General features: G+C 31.9%; 1 long non-coding RNA gene across 1 annotated transcript; it reads right to left on the reverse strand.

The window, feature by feature from the left end:
- Positions 1-2050: 2050 nt before the first annotated feature.
- LOC143044498 (uncharacterized) lies at positions 2051-4360 on the reverse strand. The gene is made up of 4 exons (XR_012968693.1): positions 4174-4360; positions 3442-3525; positions 2526-2603; positions 2051-2269 (listed from the first exon to the last, which is right to left on the reverse strand). It is a non-coding gene; the product is annotated as an uncharacterized LOC143044498 (long non-coding RNA).
- Positions 4361-10201: the final 5841 nt, after the last annotated feature.

Raw genomic sequence — 10201 nt, forward strand, 5'->3', positions numbered from 1 at the left:
TCCTACATGCTCCTCAATTTTCGTACTCTTTTGGGTTTATAATTGTTTTTTATTTGCGCGTCACTGATTCGTCTTTTGTAAACCAAAACATTGACTAGCGTACAAAATGTTAATCCTGGTATCTTCAATCTATTAATTGAGAAGCAGCACGATTCAAGTACACAATTTCTGGCCAAATATAAACAAACGTGTCTAAATGTTTTGAAGTACAATATCAGAGAAAGAAACAATGCCATTGTAATATACGGAATAATAAGTTTGCACTTTCTGTATACAAACTCCATTTTGATACTATACAAAACATGAATATTATTCTCAGAATTGTGAAGTATTAACTTTTTCAAAAAACGCTACGTGATGTTTCAGGACTAATTGAATATAAAAGAGCAGTATACAAAAACGTTCTATGTACGGAATTGATATGTTTGCTCTCTATCACTCATTAAAAACAGTAGGTATATTGAAAAATGAAGAATTCATCAGTGGCGGATCTAGAAATTTTCATAAGAGGGGGCCCACTGACTGCCTAAGGGAGGCCGATTCTGTCACGCTTCAGTGATTCCCTATATAACCAACCAAAATTTTTTCTGAAAAAGGGATGGCCCGGGCCCCCTGCCCCCCCCCCCCTAAATCCGCCTCTGTTCATGAAAAGGTAAATGAAAAACTTGATTACTTACATGTATTTTTTATTAGTAATGTTTCATTATCTTGTATAATCAGTTCAATGAAGTTTAATGAATAAAAGAAGTGCACACAAGTATTTACATTTGTACAAATGGGACTTACCTCTGCTAATTCTAGCCTGCCCATTAACATAAAAAGAAAACAGCAATAATAACATTAATAATAATGAATAAATCAATAATAAAACAATTTTAAAAATCATTCACAAGTTTGAGTCCTACATGCTCCTCAATTTTCGTACTCTTTTGGGTTTATAATTGTTTTTTATTTGCGCGTCACTGATTCGTCTTTTGTAAACCAAAACATTGACTAGCGTACAAAATGTTAATCCTGGTATCTTCAATCTATTAATTGAGAAGCAGCACGATTCAAGTACACAATTTCTGGCCAAATATAAACAAACGTGTCTAAATGTTTTAAAGTACAATATCAGAGGAACAAACAATGCCATTGTAAGATACGGAATAATAAGTTTGCACTTTCTGTATACAAACTCCACTTTGATACTATACAAAACATGAAGAAAAAACGCTACGTGATGTTTCAGGACTAATTGAATATAAAAGAGCAGTATAAAAACGTTCTATGTACGGAATTGATATGTTTGCTCTCTATCACTCATTAAAAACAGTAGGTATATTGAAACATGAAGAATTCATGGGAAGGTAAATGAAAAACTTGATTACTTATTTTTTTTATTAGTAATGTGACATTATCCTGTATAATCAGTTCAATAAAGTTTAATGAATAAAAGAAGTGCACACAAGTATATACATTTGTACAAATGGGACTTATGCAAGCTCTGTGCCCATTAACATAAAAAACAGCAATAATAACATTAATAATAATGAATAAATCAATAATAAAACAAGGTTAAAAAAAAATTAGGTCAAACAATCAAATTTATCAAAATTCTAATGAATTGACATAAATAGATTATATTATTCACCATACATTTGGTAGAAATAATTTTGAAGTTTTTTCTTGCCCGGACCAGGGAAAAAACCATGATATCGTTCTTGTACGTGGGGCTACCAAATGCCTTAATACAATTGACACAATAAATTTCGTGTGTCCGATACGATTTTATTTATTTTATAAGAATGATCTTGAAGGTATTTCAAATTGTTGGCGGTCGTTTTGCGTGCAGTGTTCAATAACAAATCTTATTCAAAATTACAAAATCTTAATGTGAAAAGCATATAACTTACAACAGGGAAGTAGCTTGGTACCCTTATCAAAATGCATCTTGGTCTATTATTCCCAAGTAAGGTCCAACTAAAGATTTCAAAACTTTCAATGCTTTTCAATTATTTGGCTTAAAGAATGTAGAAATACGAGACAAGGATCGTATCTTCTGAAAGACTAGTACCTCCCTGACTTTCAAAGTCTTGCTTTTGGACGTTCTAATAAAGGCTTATCCAGAAATGCGTTTGAGTGTAATATATGCTGGTGTTATGTTCATTTTGCATATTTCTATTCCACTTCAATATTCGTTAACGTTTATATAATTCTCTAGGTCCCTACAGTTCAACAAACTGTTTAATATGTTATCAAAGTCTGTTGGACAACATTTCTTAGATGCCTCAGGCAGTGGAGGAATGGGTTCCTTTTATTAATAGTCGTGTCCATTACCAATCCCAGCAAAACGTATTAATACCTTTGTCAATAAATGAAAAATTGATGAAAATAACTACAAAATAAATGTATAAGTTACGCAATATATTTGTTTTAAAAAAAGTCTGTACAGGAAGCAATATATAAATCATTTATTGACAAAGGTATTAATACGTTTTGCTGGGATTGGTAATGGACACGACTATTAATAAATTCTTAGATGCCTCAGACAGTGGAGGAATGGGTTCCTCTAATTGTATTTTTAGTTTATCCTCTTCTTCCTGTGTTGATGGTACATATGTCTGCAACAAGAAAATAAAGAAACACTTATTTTCTGGGAATTGCCATTTCTAAGAACAGTGCTTTTTGCTTAAATTATTATCATGGTTTTCACTCACTTGAATGTACACATTTTCTTTTTCTGTAGACAATAGAAAGTGGAAACGGGAAGTGAGAAATATTTATGCATAATTTTAATCAAATTAATAGCTATCATCCGTTTATTATCCATTCGTACATATAAATTGTTGTGATAACTTCAGATATTACCTTTCTTTAAGACTTTATATTAGCTTTTTTTTTTATCATTCCTTCTTATCATATGGTTACACTATCCATTACTATGAATTTGAGTCAAACGTGTTCCTGAAAATGTTTTTGCGTGATAATTTACCGACCGACAGCTTTTGACCAAAGTGATTTTAAGTGTCTTTGTGAACTATCTTTATTATAACGAGAAATAAATCTCAGACCTTTAATCTACTGACATAATTCATAACTAGATTTCGCTGTTTTTCATCAGTCAAGTAAAGATAAAGTGGAGAGATATTTCATGACAAAGTTTTCGCCAGTGATTTTGCCAATTTAATTTTGAATATTAAAACTTATTCAAATATTATCAGTTGATCTCTTTAGTCTGCTTAATGTCAAACATCCTATTGATAAATCGCACTAAGTCTATTAATTGAATAAATGAATTTCAAACAAAAACAATCAACGATCTGTCATAACTACTAAATACATCAAATAACATCACAATTTCATGAATGATACAAGAAAATTGCTATCAAGCGTTGATTAAATAATAACAATCGCGATTTGACACCTTTTCCATCCCACTACATTAAACTAAATACATACCTCAGATAAACTGCTGTTCATTTTTTGCTTCTTCGTTATTTCATGTTCTTCTCGATTAAACTTAGCCGTATTCAACTTTCTCTTCTAAAAAAAAGAAAAGTTACACATATGAGTCACTTAAAGCATTTTTCTAAAAGTTAAATATATATTCTCTGCATAATATATTCATAACTATCAACATTTTATAGTTTGCCTTACGTTATATTGCATAGTGTAATACAGTCAAACCTGATTAAGAGACCACATGCATTAAGCAAAAGTCTGTGTTAAAACAACACCAAATTTAGATCCCTCTCTAATACATTTCATACAAATTATACTTGTGTTAAAAGACCCCCTGTCTAAACAGACCACTTTTTTGCTCTCCCTTAAGTGGTCTCTTAAAACAGGTTTGAATTTATAAAAGTGTGTCATAGTCATATGAATATTTTATTTAGAAAATTCCAGATTTTTGTATTGCTCTATGATTTAAATCCTTTACAGGATTCATGATTTTTGAAAATAAATAACATCATCAATGCTTTATCAGACACTTCATTTTTCATATAAGTTAAATCTTTGCTTTCAGTCAAAATGAAAATACCACTGTAAAATTTATTTGAAATCTAAAATACTTTTTCTAAATATCATCAGACCAGCTAGATATCTTTTACAAGTTGACTTATTATTTCGTGAAACATTAATGAGACTTTATATTAAATTTTGTATTGTTCATTATGTATCTAAATATACCTGACTATTAAATTCTTCTGATTCAGTAAGCTTTAGTGGGTTTTTTCTCGTATAAGTTGACTCTGGACAAAGGGAATCAGCATCAACAGATGTTTTGTCAGTAGTTGATAGCAGTGTATTTCGGGAATCTTCTGATGTCTTTTTGGAAACAATTAGCTTCTGAAACTGTCTATCGCCTTTGTCGCATGAACTAGATTTCTTGACTGCAGTGTCCACTGATGTTATTGGATTTACTACCAACTTATGGGATCGTCTTCTGCTTGCAATTTGATTTCCATCTGTCTTCTTGTCATCCAGTCTCCATGTATCAGTATCCAAAGTTAATCCTGCATTTTTAAGAAAATCTAAAATATCGAGCTTTGACAAAATTCCCTCAATCTGAAGTATCTTTAATGAATGTTCTAACTTTACAATATTTGCATAAATAGTATGAATGTTAATCAACTCATCCATATGCCCTTCCTTCCAAGCACTAACCATGTCCTGGTATTGTGGTGGTATCACTACTAAGTTTGATTTACAGTATTTGATTAAGTTATCCACAAGTTCATTATCTTGACAGATTCCTTGTCTTTTCTTTTCATTGTGTGGACTGTAGAACGGTTTATCTGAAGGCCATTTTGATGGAGGTGTTTTCCAAATTCCATCACATTTGTCAGTAATATTTAGCCCTTTTATAATCTTACATAACATAACTGCTAAATCACGTCTTGTACAGGTTATAATTTCTCCCTTTCTCTTGGTCACTGTAAAATTTTGTGATGTTTGCGTTATTTCAAAGTTGAGATTTAAGCCACAGTTCTTCGTGTCTTGGTTGATTTTTTCACGGTCTTTGCACATCAACAGATTTGATAGAGCCTCGCAAAGATTGTGTTTTTCTTTCCGAAATATATATGTTTCAAATAGAAGGGGTTTGTTATTTTTTGAAAGTAAGTTAATTTCATAACGGTATGCTTCCGGAATACAAATTTTCTTTTCGTCGCAACATCTCATTAGACAATTTAAAAGTCTTTCATCGGATAATAAATCATCATTATGAACTTTTGATTTGTTGTACGGATCAAAAAATGGTTCATCTGTAGGCCAATCGGTGGGTTTCTCTTTCCATAATGCTTTTGGTTTTGATGTTTCAGGTAATTCCTTTAGAAGCTTGACTAACACTGAACACACTTCACTTATCCATTTTCGCTCTTTCTCAGAAGCGTGCATTAATCGTATTTTCGAAAAAGTGGGTCCAGGATTTATTTCAACGTCACCAGAACACCATAAAAGATAGAGTGCAAGATCGTCATATGCATATTTCAGTGACAAATACTTCTTAAGTTTTTCTGATTTGTGATGACCATCTGACGTTATGCTTGTTAGCAGAAGTAACAAAACCAACAGAAGTATTGTCTGTCTAATGATCCTCTGTCGATGTTCTTCTTGATCTATCATTTCTATAAAATCAAAGTAGCTTATATACTCTTCAAGATTTATCTCCTGAACTCGGTATGTTTTCTTTGTTTGTCTCACTATACAAAAACATTTGTAAATAGCCATATTCTCTTCAGAAGTAATATTTTGAGGGACTAATGTTTTCCACTGTAATGTCTTACCTACTTCAACAGTTACTTTCTTTACTAATTCTGAGTGACATTTGTGGTTTAAATGAAGTAAAAAGGTGGCCAACTTTTCTTGGTCAACTTCATGTTTTAGAACCAGAAAGCTGTAAACCATGTCAAAAATCCAAGATAAAATTTTGCATTTTATATTACAATATCTTCTTTCGTTTAGTACATCACCTACACAGGAGATAAGTTCAATAGGCCCTTTTTCTTGTTGAACCGTGGTTAGATTTTGAAGGTAATAAGTAAATATTCTGAATACAGAATCTTTAAACTCGTCAAAATCAGGAAAATTGTACTCCTTCATATATAGATATGTGTTAATAAATGCTCGTACGAATGTATGTAATTGTAGATTACCATTCAGCACCTCGTCTATTCTGTAAAATCTGGAATTACTATATGCAAAAACAAAACATTTGTTCTACATCGTCCACTACGTTATGCTTTGCATTCTTAAAATCTCCAAATTCATTTAACGTACTATGTTTTAGCCCGTTAAATGCACTTAATGTCAGATTCATGTCCCTATCGTTATTTGACTTTATGGATTCACGAAGGAGGTAGAAAAGTATACCACAATATTCTGTCTTACAACCTAAAAATATTGCTACAGGTTTCATTGATAGAATAGAATACTTTTTATCAATAATAAAATCTTTGAGTTGATCTGTACAGCCTGATTCCGATATTCTCTTCCAGAGTATAACTAAACACTGAAGCTTTTCATGTGGATCACGGATTCCTTTCCAAAAGTAGTGAAATAACAATAACGTACTGATGAACTGTTTCTTATCGCAGGTGGAAATGTAATCACTCAACCTATCGAAACTACTTTGACCTAATCGAAAATAATATTCAAACGCTGATATCAATCTCTTCATTTTTGTACATTGATCGAATATTGTATAATGATGCAGAAGGTTTGAAAAGGTCAGAAAAAATATACGATATGAACATATCTTTTGTATCTCTTTAAGATGATGAAATGTAGTTAATTTAGTTATCAATAAACTCTGATGACGTATTACCAACCATTTATATCGTTCAAAACATCTCCTTTTGATAAGCTCTTCTCCGTAAATAAGAATGGCTTCGACTATCGGTATTTGGCCAGATTCCCTAATAATTCCTAATTTTTCTATAGTGTCTGATACAAATAATATCTGGCTGTCATTACAATGTGATACATATTGTCTGAAGGACGAATAAAATGTGTGTTTGTCCATTATCAGATTGAGACAAGTCCTTTCACTTAAATTCGAAATATGATGAATAACAAACAAAATATTCTCCAACTCTGAATTTATAGCATGTTCAGAAAAACCTAAACATGATGTAGATTTTAGACACTGAAAATGATATTGCACAAAGTTTCCATGCAATTCCACACATTCTGATTTCCACAAATGTGCACTGTAAGCATGAATCACTGCCAACCTCAATTTCATTTTTTTCTCCCATAATTGTAATAAGACTTCTGTAAATATTAGTAACTGTTGACAATTTCTATCATTTGAGTGTGGTAACAGAGAAAAGAAATCTTTTATAGGACCAGTCGTATAGTCTAAAACCTTATTTTCTATGACTAAGAATTCAGATAAAGCGTATAATTCCTTTTCATTGTGGTTTGTTGTTATACAAAAATACATCAAACCCAGTATCAAGGTTGAAAAGGTAGGTTTGAATTCCATGTCAATTAACGAAGATAAAATTCTGCAATTATCTGACAGAAAGAACTGCTGATGATGAATAATTGTTGCTTTAAACATTTCATAGTGTTTAAGCGCTAACACTGTTCTTAAGTATGAAAACAATAACCGTAATTTCTGTTGTGGCCCAGTCATTAAAATGTCATCTAAAGTTACTATCAACATTGAGAAAGAGGATAACTTCGCTGTATTACAGTCTGTCTCGTAAAGGAACAATACTTTCACTAATTCTTGACAGTCCATATGTGTTGCTATGATTGATTTGATATACTTCACATCCTCTATCTGTCGAGACGTGACAGCACAATGAAGTAATGACAATAGTAGTGATGAGTCCTTTCTGTTGCCGTTATCTGTCTTCCACAGATAGGCTAGATTCTTTATATTAGCACAAAGAAATCGCTCATTTCTAGGGCTTTCAGATTCTATAATTTTTTTGCAGAAACTATATTTCAAAGCATTTTCTATATCCAAATAAAAATGCCAGATACGACTAATAAGGTCAAAACATTGTTCTGGATCTACATTCCGAAAGAACAGATCGAGATAGTTGACATTCATAGCGTTGGTAGTGTTCTGTTTAATGTATTCTGTGAGATTGTTTAGTATGTTGCTCATGTTTAACTTTTCTGTGTATGAAAGAGATGATATATGATGAAGACACATCGCGGCTAAAAATGTAGAGGACGAAAAACAATCCGAATTATGGTTATATGTATAAAGAATAACTTTGTAATTTTTATCAACTATGGCAGCAAGAACTTTTTTACATTGATGAACGCTTTCTCTTATTGAACTTACTCTTACAGAATGTGATTTCAATTTCGAAGAGTATGTGTTTGTATTGTACAATTCTGAGTCTAGGATATTCTCCTCTTTATTTTTTATATCTCTTTGTATTAGTTTCTTTTCAAATCTATTAGAACGCATGTCGTAATTAGCAGTATCATACTCTTCATCATATAATTTAGAATCGCTCGATTTAAAGTGGTAACAGTCTTCATCAGAATAATATGAATTGCATATATCCATCATTTAAACGTTAGATTATAAAGTTTGAGTGCTGTATTTCTACGTCCTAACAACAATTATAAAACGTATTCATCTATGGCGGTTTAAATAAGAATGACAAAAATTCCATTCTGGTTCTGAAATAAGAAAACAATAATAGTATTCATAATTCTATTCAATAGTGCTGTAATACCGTTACTAATGTTATCAATTTAGCAACAGCAGAATACCAATATTTTAATTTCAAACATCGATTAAGAAGACCTATCAAGGCTACAAACAAAAAACTGTTGAAATCACATGACCTCTAAAGAAGGAGCATCGAGTGCTTAAACGTTTCCTGCTATGCATGCATAACCCGACAGGCAAACCCACACTCAGTCAAATGTCACAATCAGGAATAGGATACATTGGGAAAAACTAACGAAAAATATACTAAAATTCATTATCGCTGAACTAGTATATATATTAAGGGGCCAGCTGAAGGACGCCTCCGGGTGCGGGAATTTCTTGCTGCATTGAAGACCTATTGGTGACCTTCTGCTGTTGTCTATTACAGTGGCGGATCCAGAAATTTTCATAAGTGGGGGCCCACTGACTGACCTAAGAGGGGGCACTTCGTATGTGGGCCTATTTTTTGGTACACCATTTTTTTTTGTAGGCTGGCCTTTTTTGTAGGCTGGCCTTTTTTGTAGGGGGCCTTTTTTGTACGCCACCTTTTTTGTAGACTGGCTTTTTATCAGGGGAGTAAAATCAGGGGCATTTAAATGTTACCATTTGTAAGTTTAACTCTCCTGTTGTTGTAAATAACTTTGATCGTCGTTTTTAATAAATGACATTTTGATTGGAATCTTTTTCCTTGTTACTAATTGCGTCCAAAAAAAACGAGCAAGGTGTGTCCTGACATAAGTGTTAATGCACTCAGATATTAGTCATATAGGGTGGCTTTCTGTATTTGGTATTCTAAGATTTGATATACATTTATAACACTGGTCACGCAACAATAATAAATCTGTGCAGAGAAAATATATTTCAGTTTAAGAAAATTACATATCTTTTCTTATGGGAGGGTGGTAGTGAGAAAGTTAGACGATCAGTGCTAAGAAAAAAATATTCAGAAGGGGGTTTAAAAATGACAGATCTTGATTCTTACATTAAAGCAATGATAATAAAAAGACTCGCAGATGAAACTTGGGCTAACTGGAAAATTATTCCAACCTACTGTTTCAGTGAGTTTGGGGGTAAAAGCCTAATATTTAAAATGAATCTGGGCTCTCATAAATCATTAGAAAACATTAAAAAAAAAAAAAAGTGCCCAGAACTTAAAATGCTGGATTAAAAATGGTGGCGGGAAGATAAAAAAAATCTGAAAAACTATAGAGATATAAGGAAACAAGTTATATGGGGTTATCAATATATGAAAAATCAAGGGAAAAGTTTGAATTTTTAACATTGGGTAGAAGAAGACATAATTTTTATTAACGACATAAATGATGATAAAGGAGAAATTTCTCAAAAAATCCCATGAATACCCATTACATGAATACTTTGTAAAATGCAACTAACACAGAATATAAATATAAGATCTATTTTGCTAATCAAACCCCCTGGTTTCATTAGCAATTAAAGTTGAAAACAAAATTAGGTCAACTTCAGACAGACAAATATACCATTCAATCATTTCTTCAACCAAATTAC

This window comes from Mytilus galloprovincialis, chromosome 9 (assembly GCF_965363235.1).
Source record: "Mytilus galloprovincialis chromosome 9, xbMytGall1.hap1.1, whole genome shotgun sequence".
NCBI lineage: Eukaryota > Metazoa > Mollusca > Bivalvia > Mytilida > Mytilidae > Mytilus > Mytilus galloprovincialis.